Source organism: Pseudorca crassidens, chromosome 4, assembly GCF_039906515.1.
Source record: "Pseudorca crassidens isolate mPseCra1 chromosome 4, mPseCra1.hap1, whole genome shotgun sequence".
In the NCBI taxonomy this organism is placed as follows: Eukaryota; Metazoa; Chordata; class Mammalia; order Artiodactyla; family Delphinidae; genus Pseudorca; species Pseudorca crassidens.
In genome coordinates, this window is record NC_090299.1 from 21,335,177 (window position 1) to 21,351,524 (window position 16,348).

The 16,348-nt window shown below is 39.3% G+C and overlaps 1 pseudogene; it reads left to right on the forward strand.

Annotated features, from left to right (window-relative positions):
- Positions 1-500: 500 nt before the first annotated feature.
- On the forward strand, positions 501-1,297 carry LOC137224113 (protein LTV1 homolog pseudogene; annotated as a pseudogene).
- The last annotated feature ends 15,051 nt before the right edge of the window (positions 1,298-16,348 follow it).

The following is a 16,348-nucleotide window of genomic DNA, read 5'->3' on the forward strand; positions in this document are numbered from 1 at the left end:
TTTTTAATAAAAGTGATATATTAAGTGATTAGTTTCTTCTCTTGGGAGCCTACATCTGTCTCTATATTGGTTCCAGACTCAGGATGGGGAGAAGGGATGAAGTACTTATTGATCCACTCAGACTCCAACATCTTGGTAAACGGGCAGGCAACCTTGAGAAATAAATAAGAAATGGATGAGGGAGGGGACAAAATATCATGGGAAACCAGTGTTTTGATCAAGGCTGGGGCTTTACTGTGTTAGGCCATGTGGGTTTTCAAGCCTGAGTGGGGCACAGAGTCAGACAGGTAACTTGAGACTCTTTTGGCAGCTTTGGCTGACCTTGCAGGTGTAGCTGAGGCAGGGATTAAGTGTTTTTCGGCATTGTTGGGTGGAATAATATTTGCAGCTTTTATTGTGTCTCTGAGCCAATTCTTCAGACCTGCAGTGTGAAGTCCAAGAGTAGATGTATGGCATGGCCTTAAGACGTGGCTACTAGGTAGGCCTTGTCCACTTCCAAGATGTGTCACCTGCTCTGGGACCCTCAGGTCACTGTTCTTGGTGTGAGCCCCACACAGCAACAGAATGGGGGGGAAAGCTCTTTAGAGAGAGGAAAACTGTGTCTTTTCCACATGGTCCATTTGAGTCACAGAGTCTTTAGTAGCAAATGAAAATGCACCCCAGAGGGTTCTGTTGCCTACACGAAATAAATGAAGAACGTGAGCAAAACAGAGGAAGTTATGAAGAGTTCTTTGACAATGATTATAACTACCTACGGCACTTGAAAGAATCACCTGGGCCCTATGGGCTTAAATTCAAAATACCTTCAGCGTAACAGGAGAGATGAGAAAGAGGAAACTTTAATAATTCTAGGCCATGGATTTACTTTTCCTTAATCAGAGTTTGCATCAGAATTTAAGGAAGGTATTGAATTGGTAAATAGAACAGCTGCTATTTTGGGTCCTCAACTGGATTTGGATCCTGACGTTGTTGCAGCTCTTGGTGATGATGTGAAAATGATTTTATCCTTCAGGCTGATGAGGAACAAGAGACGAAGAGGGAATAGATGGAAAGAAATCTAAAGCTGAAAATGGCAGTGAGTGGAAAGATATGGATGGGAAGGAAAGTGATAGGGAGGAATGATGACTATGATTTTTTTTTTTTTTTTTCTTTTTGTGGTACACAGGCCTCTCACTGTTGTGGCCTCTCCCGTTGTGGAGCACAGGCTCCGGACGCGCAGGCTCAGTGGCCATGGCTCACGGGCCCAGCCGCTCCGCAGCATGTGGGATCCTCCCGGACCAGGGCACGAACCCGTGTCCCCTGCATCGACAGGCGGACTCTCAACCACTGCGCCACCAGGGAAGCCCGATGACTATGATTTTTAAAGCCCGTTCGCAAATGAAGATGATTTCGTCTGCCTGTGCAAACCTCGTGAAGTATAGGAAGCCATTTTTTTAGGAAGAAGAAATAAAAGGTCACTTCATAGAGAATTCTATTACTTCCTCAGTCGCGAGAAGAAATGAGCAGCTGACCCTACATGAGCAGTTTGAGAAGTTTTATGAGCAATTAAGATAATAACAAGATTGGAGTGCCAGATAATGCCAAATTGGAGGATTCCATTCATGTATCAATAGATAGCAATCGGTTACATGAAGTTTTTAATGACGAATGCAAAGAGAAGGCAGAGAATTGTATGAAGTTGAATACACTTTAAGACTCTGAGGATGAAGGTCTGCCAGTTAATGATATTGATGAGTCTGAGGAAGAAGAGATGGTTTCTCTAGTTCTAGAAGAAGCAAAAGAGAAGTGGGATTGTGAATTCATTTGTAGCACATGCTCACATTTATTCAACCATCCTTAGCTTATCAAATATTAACCAAAGCCCAAACAAATCCAAGTATTTAATAGGACAGGAATACCTCTCAATGGCTTACCAGAGAAAGGACTCACAGCAAAACAAGTTAATAAATGCAGATGATTAATGGCAATGATCTACTTAAGGTATCAACTCAACCACGTTCTAAAAATGAAAGCAAAGAAAATAAAAGAGCAAGAAAGCAAGTTATAAAAGAAGAGCACAGGGAACAGAGAGCAGAGAAGAAAGCTAACAAATTAGCCTTCAAACTGACGAAACGAGAGCAGGAAAACGAGTGCTGCATTTGAAGAATGTTGAGGGTCCAGAGTTATAAAAATGGGACATTTAAGAAAAGGCACATCCCCCATTAAGGACTCCTCATTATGTTCAATCATGAATTACAATCTTCAAATGAGAAAACTCTGTAATTTTTATTGATAAGTACTGAAAAAACAAGTGTAGTATTTGAACTAATTTTATAGCTCAATTATAAAATAATTGTAGAACAAGTTTTCCCTGCTGACCATCAGGTACATCCTGCCATAGTTTTATTTTAATTGTAATGTCTATTTACATTGTTTTGAAGGTTTAATTAAATTTAACGTTATGCTATAAACTTTACATTATCGCTAAAATAAATAATTTCATGAATGTGAAATGTTTGGATAAATTATTAGAAAATATCTTCATGACTTAAATCCAAAGGCAACAAAGTTCCATAAGGGCCATGATACTAATGGGTGGAGTCTTAGTTTTAAATTCCTAGTGCAGGCCCTCAATGGGCAGGTGTAATTCAGCTGCCCTGATAATTTTCCTTCTTATTCTGCTTTAAACTATACTCAGGGCCAAGGAGAAATCTGTGAAAGGGTTCACTTTAGGAGTCATGCAGCTTTGCCTATGGCCTCAAAACTCACCCTCTCACCACTATAACACAGACTGTCTTTAATACACAGATTCTGATGGTAGTTTTAGATATGAGACCCAAACTATTATTTCACCAAGGGAAGAGTGATAGTTTTTATCAATGAACAACTAACAATGGAGGAAGCTGTTATAATAAAAATACTATTTTATCTTCTTTCTTAAGGTAAAGAAACAATCCTGAAAATAAGGCAACAAAGCCTAAGAAAGTGATTTAACAGGGATGTTTCTGGAACATTCTAAATCTAGAAATCAGATATGCTTTAGAAATTAGGAAGAAATGGGGGACTTCCCTGGTGGTCCAGTGGTTGGGAATCCACCTTCCAATTCAGGGGACATGGGTTCGATCCCTGATGGGGAAATGGGATCCCACATGCTGTGGGGCAACTAAGAACGTGCACCATGCCTACTGAGCATGCAAGCCACAACTAGAGAGCCTGTGCTGCAACTGCAGAGCCCATGCACTCTAGAGCCTGCATGCCACAACTAGAGAGAGAAGCCTGTGCACCGCAACGAAGAGCCTGCATGCCGCAGCTGGGACCCAACACAGCCCAAAATTAAATAAATAAATAAATATTTAAGAATATATAAATTAGGAAGAAATGGGAGTGGTTTGAAAAAGATGCCTGAGTCTTATTCGCAGAATTGGAAAATTTTCAGAATAGTAACAAACAAAGAAAAATAGTATCATTAAAATAGAACTAGAAGAAAGTCTGAGATCTTAAAGAGGCAGGTGAGACACAGTGAAAAGGGACATGAAATGATTTCTCTTCAGAGGCCAGGCTACAAAGACATAAAAAAAGGTATGCCCTAACGGCAGTTTTTGAAAACCCCCAAAGCAGCTCCAGATTACAAACTAGCTCTGCTAGCCAGCTTCAAAGATGCCCTCAATGTTCCCAGCCTTATAATATTCACGCCCCTATACAGTTTCCTCCTACTTTGTATCTGGGTTCGTTGGTGTGACCAGTGGAATAAGGCAGAAGTGGTAGGTTACTTTCAAGGGTAAGTCATAGTAAGATATTGTAACTTTCTTCTTGCTCTCTCTCTTAAATCACGTTCCCTGCTGAAACCGGCTGCCATGTCGTGTGAACATTCAGGATGCCCTTTTAGGCCAATATGCAAGGAACCAAAACCTTCTGCCAAAGTCAGTGAGGAACCAAGAGATCCTGCCAAGAACCATGTGAGTGAGCCATCCTGGAAGTGGATCTTCAAGCCCCAGGAAAATGGTCAGATGATTGCAGACACACACACAGAAAAAGACTAAAGAAAATGTCCATCTGTGGGGTGTTGTAACCATGAATGGTTTTTGTTTTCTCTGTAATGTTTATATATTCAAAGTTTTCTAAAACTAGCACTGTTTTAAAATTTAAGATTAGAAAAGGCAATGATATAAGTAATAGGTATGGAGGGGCATGCATGGCCAAGAGCATGGCTTGAACAAAGGCACAGAACCAGACAAGGATGAGTTAACAGCTGGGTGAGATTGGCGACCCCCCAGGAGAGCCTGAAACTAGGACTCGATGCAACTGATCCAGTACAGAAGTGGAGAGGTGAGACCAAGAAGGGAAGGAAAGCAATACTAATGTGTTCAACAGTAAGATACCAGAGTGGGCAACTGGAACTCAAGTCCATTGGAGACTTCTGGGGGATCCACCCACAAGAGAAAACAGCTGGGGAATTTAATCACCAACCCTCTTTGTCATTGGTTGATGGCTTTACAGCGATGTACAGCTCTTGCAAACTACCTTATACCTAGACTAAAGGCAATCCTGCAGCCGAGGTGCTCATGGTAAGAAGTGTACAGGAACGCAGAGGATTGGGGAAAGACGGTCACACACACAACGAAGAGTCTGCTAATCTGCCACATGAGCAAAGGATATATGTGGGAGGCACTGGCCAATGACACTGGGAGGATAGACTGGGATTGGCTTGTGCTTTCTATTCCTAAATAAAGAGTTTGGACTTTATTTTACGAGCACTTAAAGAACTAAAGAGTTGACTTAAAATAATTTTTATTATGCAAAATTTCAAACATATATAAGATTATAAGGAACAGTATAGTGAACCTCCATGTGCCCATCAACTAGTCTGAGTAAGCATCAACTCTGGCCTATCTATCTACACTCCCATCCATGTTTTCTCACTCCATATGAGTTGAATCAAATCCAAGTATCATATCAATTATTCATAAATACTTCAGTATGTATGCATAAAAGATAAGGGCCTCTTTCCCTTTCTAATACAACCTCAAAACCACTATCAGATCTAAAAATAATAATTCCTTGGGACTTTCCTGGTGGCGGAGTGGTTAAGAATCCGCCTGCCACTGCAGGGCACATGGGTTTGAGCCCTCGTCTGGGAAGATCCCACATGCCTCAGAGCAACTAAGCCCATGCACCACAACTACTGAGCCTGTGCTCCAGAGCTCAAAAGCCACAATTACTGAGCCCACATGCCACAACTACTGAAGCCCATGCACCTAGAGTCCATGCTCACAAGAGAAGCCACTGCAATGAGAAGCCCGTGCACTGCAACGAAGAGTAGCCCTGGCTTGCCGCAACTAGAGAAAGCCAGTGTGCAGCAACGAACACCCAACACAGCCATAAATAAATAAATAAATTTATTTATTTTAAAATTCCTTAATACCATCAAATGCCCAGGCAATGTTCAAATTATTAATTGAATGAAAGTTTTTAAGAGAAAAATTCTGTGGGAAAAGTTACTCTCATACCAGTATACAAGATGCATTAAAACCAAAAGAACCAGCAAAGAGAAGGGGGAGTATAAATGCTATCACAACAGGACAGACATGAGAAAGCCAAGGTGTGAGCTAATGTGATGGTAACTGGGATGAAAACATGGACCCTGAGTGAGATAGAGACCTGACAGGACTCAGTGAAAGCAAAGATAAAGGCGGCACAAACGTAACTGCCGGGACGCAGAGAAGCACAGGAGACAATTGACGTAGGATGAAAGATGATGAATTTAGTCAGAGATCTATTGGCTTTAAAGATGAATATCTGGTTGGAAATGTAGAGAGACTACCTGGAAGATGCAAAACCATGGTTTGAGGGAGAGATTGGGATTAGGGATTTAGATTTGAGAATCTCAGAGGTTATGGGTAACTGAGAGAAAGTGTATAAAAGAGAACAATAGTAAAGGGCAAGACAGAACTTCATGCTTGCCTTAAAGAACTAGAAATTAAAACAAAAGCCAAGAAGGAAGACAAAAATAGAACAATCAAGGAGGTGAGAAAGAAACGAGAACTCAGATTTATCGCAAAAGCCAATTTCAAGAAGGATGAAGAATCCCGAAATATAAAAGGTATAGGAAAATACTCTGGGGACTCCAAAGTGCATTAAATGCTCCGAAGTATTCTATCATATATTCTGCAACTCTTAAAGAGTTCCCATCGCGTGCCAAAGACTGTGCTGGAGATCCTGGGGATGAGATGGAAAATCTGGCTCAGACCTTTCCTTCTTGGAGCTAACAGTATAGTGAGAGAAGCAGTTATTAATCAACTGATTGTGCAAAGAAGTAATTAGCAACTGCAATGAGTGCAATATGGGGAAATCCAAGATTGTAGGAATGAGAGTGCACATTAGGAGAATCTGATCTATTCTGGGAGAGTAGGGAGAATAAAGGATGGTTTCCTTGGAATCTTGAATATATTTGATAGCCACATCTGCAGGAATTCTCTAGCATTGTTATTGGACTTGTTTGTAAAGAGTGACATCATTGTTTTTGCCATTAAAAAAAGAACATGAAAACATGTCATCCACATTTCCTAGTGAAGTCAACTAGACCTCATTTTGAAGGAAGGAGGACTTTAAGAAGTTTTTATAATAGGTTCCTTGTTGAGACATTTTGTACAAATGTTTACAAAGAAAAGAGACATCATCAAAAGCAATGTGTAGGAACATTCTAAATTACTTTTAATAAGATCTGACATATGAGTGTCATAATGCAAAATGTGTATTTTGCCTTCAATTTCTGCCATAAAAATATTTGTCACAATTGAAACAAATATTTTCTTTTGGAAATCAATATTTTGGTTCTCAGGGCTCAAGCAAAGGTTTTGTTTGGAAATACTTTTGTTCATACTTACAGTGAGGACAGAGCTCTGCAACAGTAGAATACCATGCCAGCAAACACTGATCATGCCTTTACTGTATTCCTACACTGCTCACATCTGATGAATTCATATATGTAAAGTTACCTCCAAAGAGATGAAAAGCAAAGGCTTTAAGACCTCATCTATGCAACAAATAGTAAACTTTAAAGCTGATGTATCTAAGAATTAAGAAATCAAGCTCAGAGATTTGAGTGGTGCTCAAATGTTTTAGAGAACACTTGGATGCAAATTAATCGTTAAAATATCCTTGGAATTCTCTTGGGATTGTTTTATTATTATTGGAATATTATACTTCATTATTTTTAAAATCAAAAGTCAGACTTCTTTCAGAAACCTTCCTTGAGAAATAGGCCAAGCTCAAAAGTATCAAAAGTTTATTGATGTGGTTTCAGATTTCACATTGCAAATAGTCTCTAACAAACTATTACTTGTTGACATTTGGTGTAATATTAAAGAAGAATAGCCACAATTAGCTGAAAAAGTTATTAAAATTATCCTCTTTCCAACTACATATTTGCATGAAGCCAAGTTTTCTTCATATACTTCAACCTAAATACCATATTGCAACAAATTGAATGCAGAAGCAGATAAAAGAATCCAGCTGTCTTCTATTAAGGCATATATTAAAGACATTTACAAAAATGTAAAACAGTGCCACTTTTCACTACTTCTTGTTGTGATTCTGAAAAATCTATATTATGTATTTTAATATGTAATTGGTATTATTATTTTAAGTGAATTAATAAATATTTCAAAGATTTCTCAGATTTAATATCTAATATGATAAATACTCATAGATATAAGCTACATAAACAAAAGCTCTCTGGGGGCCTTCAATAATTTTTCATAGTGTAAAAGCGTTGAGAAATCCTGGATAGATACAATTTATGTTTACCATGTTTACTGTTTGTTATTTTGGGTCATTCCTGGGATGCTTTAATGTACTCCTTAGAGTTTACAGTCATTAAAGTATACCTTCCACTGAGTGGTTTATTTCAACAGTATGAACAAATAAGCAGTGCCAAGGAAAGAACAGGGTATTTGCCCCTACAGGTTTTACATATTTTCAAGAGAAAAGAAAAAGTTATTGTCAAACTATATTATACAATTATTATCAAGGGACTTCCCTAGCAGTCCAGTGGTTAGGACTTCGCCTTCCAATGCAGGGGGTGAGGGTTTGATCCCTGGCTGGGGAGCAAAGATCTCGCATGCCTCACAGTCAAAAAACCAAAACATAAAACAGAAGCAATATTGTAACAAATTCAATAAAGACTTTTAAAGTGGTCCACATCAAAAAAAAATCTTAAAAAAAAATTATTGTCAAATTACGCATCACCTATGCTGGAATTGTATGTTTTTTTGAAACTGAAAATATTTATGTTTTTCCTAACAACAGAAGAATCATAAAGCCTATACTATACAGTAAAGATTTAATAAGTCACCCCAAATCTACCCATCACCCAAAGATATACATTTCACTACATTTTCTTTCAGACTTTCCTTTCATACTATAGTGAATGTGTGTGCCTGTCAAGGAAGAAATAATCCATATATAAATTTAGCTACAAGAGTTCCATGAAAATGAAGAATTTCAGCTTGGAAATCTCTGGATTCTGAAAATCATTGGGATCTGAGTAAGAAAGCTATTGTATAAACCTAAGTGTATAAACCTGTGTTAATTTCATTAACTTAAATGTATACTGCCTGATATGCTATAATAATTAAATTAAGTTTAAAATCTAAAATGTAGCTGAGGGCTTCCCTGGTGGTCCAGTGGTTGAGAGTCCGCCTGCCGATGCAGGGAACACGGGTTCATGCCCTGGTCCGGGAAGATCCCACATGCCGCGGAGCGGCTGGGCCCGTGAGCCATGGCCGCTGAGCCTGCGCGTCCGGAGCCTGTGCTCCGCAACGGGAGAGGCCAAAACAGTGAGAGGCCCGCGTACCGCAAAAAAAAAAAAAAAAAAAAGAATCCACCTGCCAATGCACGGAACACGGGTTCGATCCCTGGTCCAGGAAGGTCCCACATGACATGGAGCAGCTAAGCCCATGCACCACAACTACTGAGACTGCGTGCCACAACTACTGAAGCCTGTGTACCTAGAGCCTGTGCTCCGCAACAAGATAAAGCCACCGCAATGAGAAGCCCGGGCACCGCAATGAAGAGTAACCCTGGCTCATAGCAACTAGAGGAAAGCCTGTGCGCAGCAACGAAAACCCAATGCAGCCAAAAAGTTAGTTAATTTATTTATTTAAATGTTGTTTCTTAAAAAATAAGGCCTGTATTTAAGAAATCTTGTTTCATTGCATCTCTAGCTTATCTACCAAGTTAGCCTTAAAACTTTACTTAAGGGGCTTCCCTGGTGGCGCAGTATTTGGGAGTCGGCCTGCCAGTGCAGGGGACACGGGTTCGTGCCCCGGTCTGGGAGGATCCCACATGCCGCGGAGCGGCTGGGCCCATGAGCCACAACTACTGAGCCTGTGCGTCTGGGGCCTGTGCTCCGCAACGGGAGAGGCCGCGGCAGTGAGAGGCCCGCGCACCGCGATGAAGAGTGGCCCTCACTCTCCGCAGCTGGAGAAAGCCCTCGCACAGAAACGAAGACCCAACACAGCCAAAAATAAATATAAAATAAATTAATTAATTTAAAAAAAAAACAAAAAACTTTACTTAAAGTAATATAATCCTATACATTTACCAACAGTTGTGTGAAAGGTAAGAAGTAATTAGCAATAAATGTTTCTTAAAGACCATCTGCTTTCAATTTTTCCTAAGACGTTTTTATCAACCTTCACTATAAAAAATATTAACTTTCCACAAATTAGGCATGTTTGAAACAATTTTTAAGAGGGGAGAAAAACTAGCAGAACTGATCATTATACAAAAAGTTGAATGGTAACAGACAAAATACGTTGGAGAATGCTTTTTTTCTTAACTACCTCACAAACGTTTCAATGCCATGCTTTTAATTATATAATCTGCTCTCCTAAAAAAGGCAATAGGTAATTTGGGGTCTCCTGAATTATTTTTATATCACTTTCAGGCATCACTGATAAGTTCCAGCAATCACATTTTGAACAATGATTATCCAAAATAGTTTACTGAGGGCTTAGAATTTTTTTTGTTTTACCATATTGAAAAGTATCTCACTACATTTCACTATCTTAGATTAAATGGAGTTGTGAGCAAAATTAAGTCAATTTATAGTTTTAACTTAATACACATTGCTTATAAATTTTAATTTTTAATTATTTCTTCTTGATTTCACAGTTGCCTGACACTGCCCATATGCATAGAGCATGGATATGAACTGAAAAGGCACCAGACATGAAAAAAGGCATTCACAAACTAATATAAATGCAGTCCAAATAACAAATATGAGAATCATGTTAACTTATTGTATTTTCAGTCTAAAAAAATATTAATCTAATAATTAAGTTATTGTCATTGATGAGCATACTTAATGAACATGAGGAGCACCTACTAAAAACATATACACTAGTTTTAGATGTTATCAAAATCACAGTGTAATTCAAATGGGTGTTAAAACTTTGGACCTAAAATAGCTCCATTTATATGCATGTAGATGTTCTCCCAGGCTGGAGAAAGTCCTCACCATGTTCATTTTAAGATGGATATATACAGCATTTACTTCAGTTCACAAAGTGTGGGCATCAAACAATCTACAGAAGCTTTTTACAGGGTTTAAAAGAGTTCTAATCACCCATGCCAACTGCACTCCTCTCTCAACACAAAACTGCTTTTGAAACCAAGCATTCATTTGCTAAAACAAGGCATCTGCTGTTAAAGAGATTGATTATCCTGGGGCCTGACCTAATTGGGAGATTAGATATGGTTCCCTACTCTGGATGGCATGGTTTATAGAGAGAGAGAAAAAAAAAAGAACAAACTTCTTTGGAACTCCAGTGCACTTTTATTTAATTCAAATTTTCTTTAAATAGAAAACAAACAGTATTGCAAAGCAGTATTCACCAGTATTGTCAGGTTGGTGAAATTGGTATATTATGAATTATGAATTCACTGAGTTTATCGGGTCATTTGGTTAGTAACAGGTACATATCCACTTTCATCACATAATCCAAACACTATCAAAAAAATGACTTTTTTGTCATATCCCACTGAGTTAAGATCACTATATAGTGGATACACACACACACACACACACACACACACAAATCTGGCCTTTTACTGATGGTATCATTTCAGTTTTTTCTATAGTCAGTTAGGTATCAGTTTTTCCCCCAAACACAGACATCACCTCATTGCTGTGGCTAATTGCATTTTTCTTCCTAGCCTTTGACAACGAGACCTTTGTTAATGCTATTCACCAATATATCAGACTCGGGTCATCCATCCAAAACATGACAAAAGACCCAGATGCTCATGTAAATTGCACTCCCCAAAAGTACTGCCCTCTTCCTCCATGCAGATGCAGATCCATGACCCCCTTCCGTTTTTGTTCACTCTCTTTGTTTCCACTTAATCGGTCATGGTTGGAAAAGTATTTATTCATAGACTTTACGAAACAGTATGCTTTGTTTACTCAATAAATCAAATAATCAGATAATTATGAAATTAGATACAATTTTCTATACAAAATTTAACAATTGCTTACTCCAGTTGAACTTCGAAATCAGATCCATTTTCCAGAATAAAGACTTCTTTCTACTCAATTTTCACTCCTTCTTGAACTCTCAAGATAAAACCAAGTTTGTCCTCTTTTACTGAAGGAAAAAGGTTTCAAGCAGAAGAGCAGGACTGAATCATTCATAAATTACCTCAGAATTAAAAAGTTAATTTAACTACTTGATGCTTTCTTATTGCTTTCAGTAAAATTGCATTAAGTATTCATTACTCAGAATTTCTACTTTCTAAAATAATTTCAAGAGACTTAGAAACTATCAATACTATAATGATGCTTTTAAAGGGAGATTATTATGGGTTCAAATGGCATCAGGATCATACTATGTGTGTAGATATATCTATATTACAGGATCCAGACTTCTTTCTATTCATTTTCACCCTTTATATATTTTCATCTCATATATTTTAACATCCACTATGTTTTAGATACTAAGTCACAGTAAGAGAAGGCAGAAATAGGTAATTTTTTAAATAAAAACCAATTTATCCAATAGCAATCAACAGCAATATTTTGGTATTTTAAAGAGAGTAAAAAAATCAAATTAAGGTATATGAATTTCTGATCTCAATTTTAAAGGTTTTCAAATTTAATTAAAATTGAGTGAAAACTTAGTAAAATGGTAAGAAACTTCTAGGGTTCCTGGAGCTACTATGCAGTCACAAATACAACCACACTAAATTTACTATGCTCATCTGTTGGTCATGATACCAAAAAGGCAGAAATACTTTATTGAACTTGTTTAATAAAATATCAAACACTAGTAGCCATAGAAAGCTTAGCAAATATTATGGGATATATACGTAACGTTAGGAATTGAGTGACACAGGCCATCAGTTTATTGGCATTCTCTGTGATGAGGCTGAAACGTGCAGGCCTCTCTCTCTGAATCAAGTCAAGACAGAGAGCAGGACAGCTTATACAAAAAGAGCAATGGAAGACAGGGCACACAAAGCCAAGAGGCAGGATAGGAGATTCTTTAAATGACTGAACACTTGGAGGAGTTAAAGAACCAGAAATCAAAGACACCAAAGATGTCTTTGGAAAGGAAAAAAAGGAGGGAAACTGATGAATCTATGATAATGAGGCAAAACCTGGGATTCTCCTGGTAATTATAGCACTCACCAGACTTTAAACAGTGAAGAAGTACTCGAGTGCTTCTTGCCTTGACTGTTACTATAACTCTGCAATCTGTACATCAGCTACACTAATGTTACTAAAACATCACTCTATGTTATTCCCAAGTCCAAAAACCTTCAGTGGCTCTCTAATGTCCTGGAACAGTACAAATTTTCCAGCCTGCCACACAAGACTCTCTAGAAGAAAGACCCAGGTGTGATCTAATTACATGAGGATTGTGTCCCAGGTAAAGTGAGCTAGTTTGGTGCTTAAACTTTGGGTCTATCGATTTTAAGTTCTGTGCCTGTAATGTCCTACTTATATGTCTACATCTACTTTTTCTTTATGACTCAAATTGGAGTTAATATTCTTCATTAAACCTTCCCTAACCACCACCCATATCTGCCAGCCAGTTCTAGGCACTCTTTAAGTTCTTTGTCCTCCAAGAAACATTCCATAGTTATCTTTGAATTCATTGTGTGTTTGCTGCATACATTCACTTGATTCTCATCTGATACCTCCTATTTGCAGCTATTTTTGTGTATCGTCTCCCCAATTAGATTTGCCTGGCAAAGAAAGGATGTTTTCTTTTCCCTCTTGCAGTCACACAGTACCACATCATGAGATAAATAGTACTCAATAAATATCGAGAAAAAATATCTATTGAGAAAAAATGCTCTGTATTTTTATTTCTCCTTGGTTGACTTTTCTTCCCATTCCCCACAATGGCTGCTCAAAAAAACCTTGTCTGTGTATCTCTGCCCTCCCCCACTTCCCTATCTTGCCTCTTCCTCCACTGAGAACTAAGTTCTTGCAATACTGTGATTTATAGAAAATTTATATATTTGGTCATCCAGATGACCAAACATATATGAGAAATATATATATATATATATATATACACAAGCATACATACACAGTGGCCAAATATATATATATATATATATATATATATAAAAAATGATAAATATTTGGTCTTCATCCACAGTTCCTGGCTCACAGCTCCCAAAGCCCTTGAAATTTCCTGATCAATAAGGGAAAAAAAGATAATATTTGGGTTCTTGCCTTCAGTTCCAGAAAAAGTTCCAGGGAAGGTGACTTTTGGGTCCCACCCAAAGAACGGGGGCTGGTCGCCAGGAAAACCAACTCTGTGATTAGAGGGTTAGAACTTTCAGTCCCACCCCCTGATTTCCTGGGGAGAGGGACTGGAGATTGGATCAATCGCCATTGGCCAATGATTTAGTCAATCATGACTATGTAACGAAGCCTCCACAACAACCCAAAAGGACAGCTTTTACCCTTTTTCAGGGAGCTTCCATGTAGGGAAACCAGAACACCTCATGTGCCACGCTGCCAGGCTCCACGCTCCAAGAGGACAGAAGCTCCTTTGTTCAGGACCTCACCCTATGTATCTCTTCATCTAGATATTTATTCATATAGTTTAATATTCTTTTATAATAATTTTGTAATTAGTGAGTAAATAAGCTTTCCTGAGTTCTATGAGCCGTTTTAGCAAATTATTCGAAACCAAGGAGGAGGATGTGGGAACCTCTGGTTTGTAGCCAGTAGGTCAGCAACACAGGTAACCAACCTGGGCTTGAAACTGGTCTCTGAAGTGGAGGGTGGTCTTGTGGGACTGAGAACTTTACCTGTGGAATCTGATTCTATTTCTGGGTAGGATCAGATCGTGTCAGAATTGACTTGAATTCTGGGACACTGATGGCATCAGAGAATTGCTTGCTGCTGTACAGAAGCCTACACACACACACATACACACACACACACGCTGGAATTGGGTCCATGAACCCTTTGCAATTATCCTCAATGTTTCATTAAAAATAAAAATTTCCATACTCTCACCTCTTCTTTCTTGTATATTTTCATTTCCCAAGAAACTGTCTCCCTCTCTTTTTATTTTTTTTTGCGGTACGCGGGTCTCTCACTGTTGTGGCCTCTCCCGTTGCGGAGGACAGGCTCCGGACGCGCAGGCTCAGCGGCCATGGCTCACGAGCCCAGCCGCTCCACGGCATGTGGGATCTTCCCGGACCGGGGCACGAACCCGTGTTCCCTGCATCGGCAGACGGACTCTCAACCACTGCACCACCAGGGAAGCCCGAAACTGTCTCTTTTAAGGCTTATTCTCCACTTAGGTCCTCGATGCCACTGTTTTCTGTGGCCTCTGGCTCTATTAGTTATACCTTTCCAACTTCCAACTTCAGTTTTTATATTTCTTCTGGCTCTCTTTCCTCTATATTCCTAAAAATAAAATTCCCAAGATCCAGCAATTGTTCATGTTATTTCCCCCACTCTCCAAGCCTCTAACTCATAAAACTTTCGCTTCTATCTCATTATCCCTCACTTCCAAACTCCTTGAAAAAGACTTCCATCCCCTCTCCATGCCCCAAATTGCCCCAAATTGCTTCCTCACCAAAGATCTCTTGAGTGCAAAATCAAATGATGTGGGCTTCCCTGGTGGCACAGTGGTTGAGAGTCCGCCTGCCGATGCAGGAGACGCGGGTTCGTGCCCCGCTCCAGGAAGATCCCACATGCCGCGGAGCGGCTGGGCCCGTGAGCCATGGCCGCTAAGCCTGTGCGTCCGGAGCCTGTGCTCCACAACGGGAGAGGCCACAACAGTGAGAGGCCCGCGTACCGCAAAAAAAAAAAAATCAAATGATGTTTTCCCGGTCATTCTTATTTGTACTGAATTGCATACCAAACTACTAAAATATTTTCCCACCCAACTCAGATTCACTAAGTAGGTTTTTAGGACATTCATTTCATGATTTGCCTCCTACTTCTCCATTTCTTGAGTTTCCTTCATTGTATCTTCTTCCACCATGTGACATTTTATTAGTTACTGCCCCCAATTCCTTCCCTGAGTCTTTTCCTGACCCAAACTCACTTGAACTCACCCAAACTCATCTCCACGTATACAATTTCACTATGACCTCTAAGATACCACACTTTATTCTTCAGAGTTCAAACACATGAACACATTTTCAAAATGTCTCTCAGATTTGTCATCCCTTTACATTTTTCTTGTACTGGACATCCTCACTTCCTTTTGTCAGAACTACCCACAGAGTTGGCAAGCTGAGCAGAAGGCTGGATTTCAATCACCAATCTGTTCCTTAGCCAGAGCATTTGTATAGTACACACACACACATTAAAAAAAACCATTTCTGCTGTTGCAGTCCTACTCAGGGTACCCTTTTTAGCTGCCCGCTCTTAACCTGAAGAGACAGTACTTCACCCTGGGCCCCACCTCTTGTCTCTCTTCCTCCACTTCTGGCCTCTTGCCCTTGCTCCAACCCCTATCCTAAGCCCAGGGTCTTCTCTCTATGCTGAAACCTATGTTTCCATTAGGTTTCCAGCCATTCGGCTTCATTGTGTTCCATTGCTGGATGAGTTCCAGGAGTTTCACATAAAAAATGGAGGGAAGGACAGGGCATAAGGACCCCTCAAGGTAGATTACTGAAATCTAGTCAGACCTTCCACACTTTCAGGATTCATATCCTGCTATCATCTAGATGGCCTGGACCTTAGATAAATTAATCCAACCTCCTTCTGTAACTTAGTTTCCTCCATTGTAAAAAATGCAGGTAATAATAGTACATAATTCATGGGCTGTGAAGGGGTTAAATACATTGATTCACATAAAGCACTTAGAAGAACGCCTGG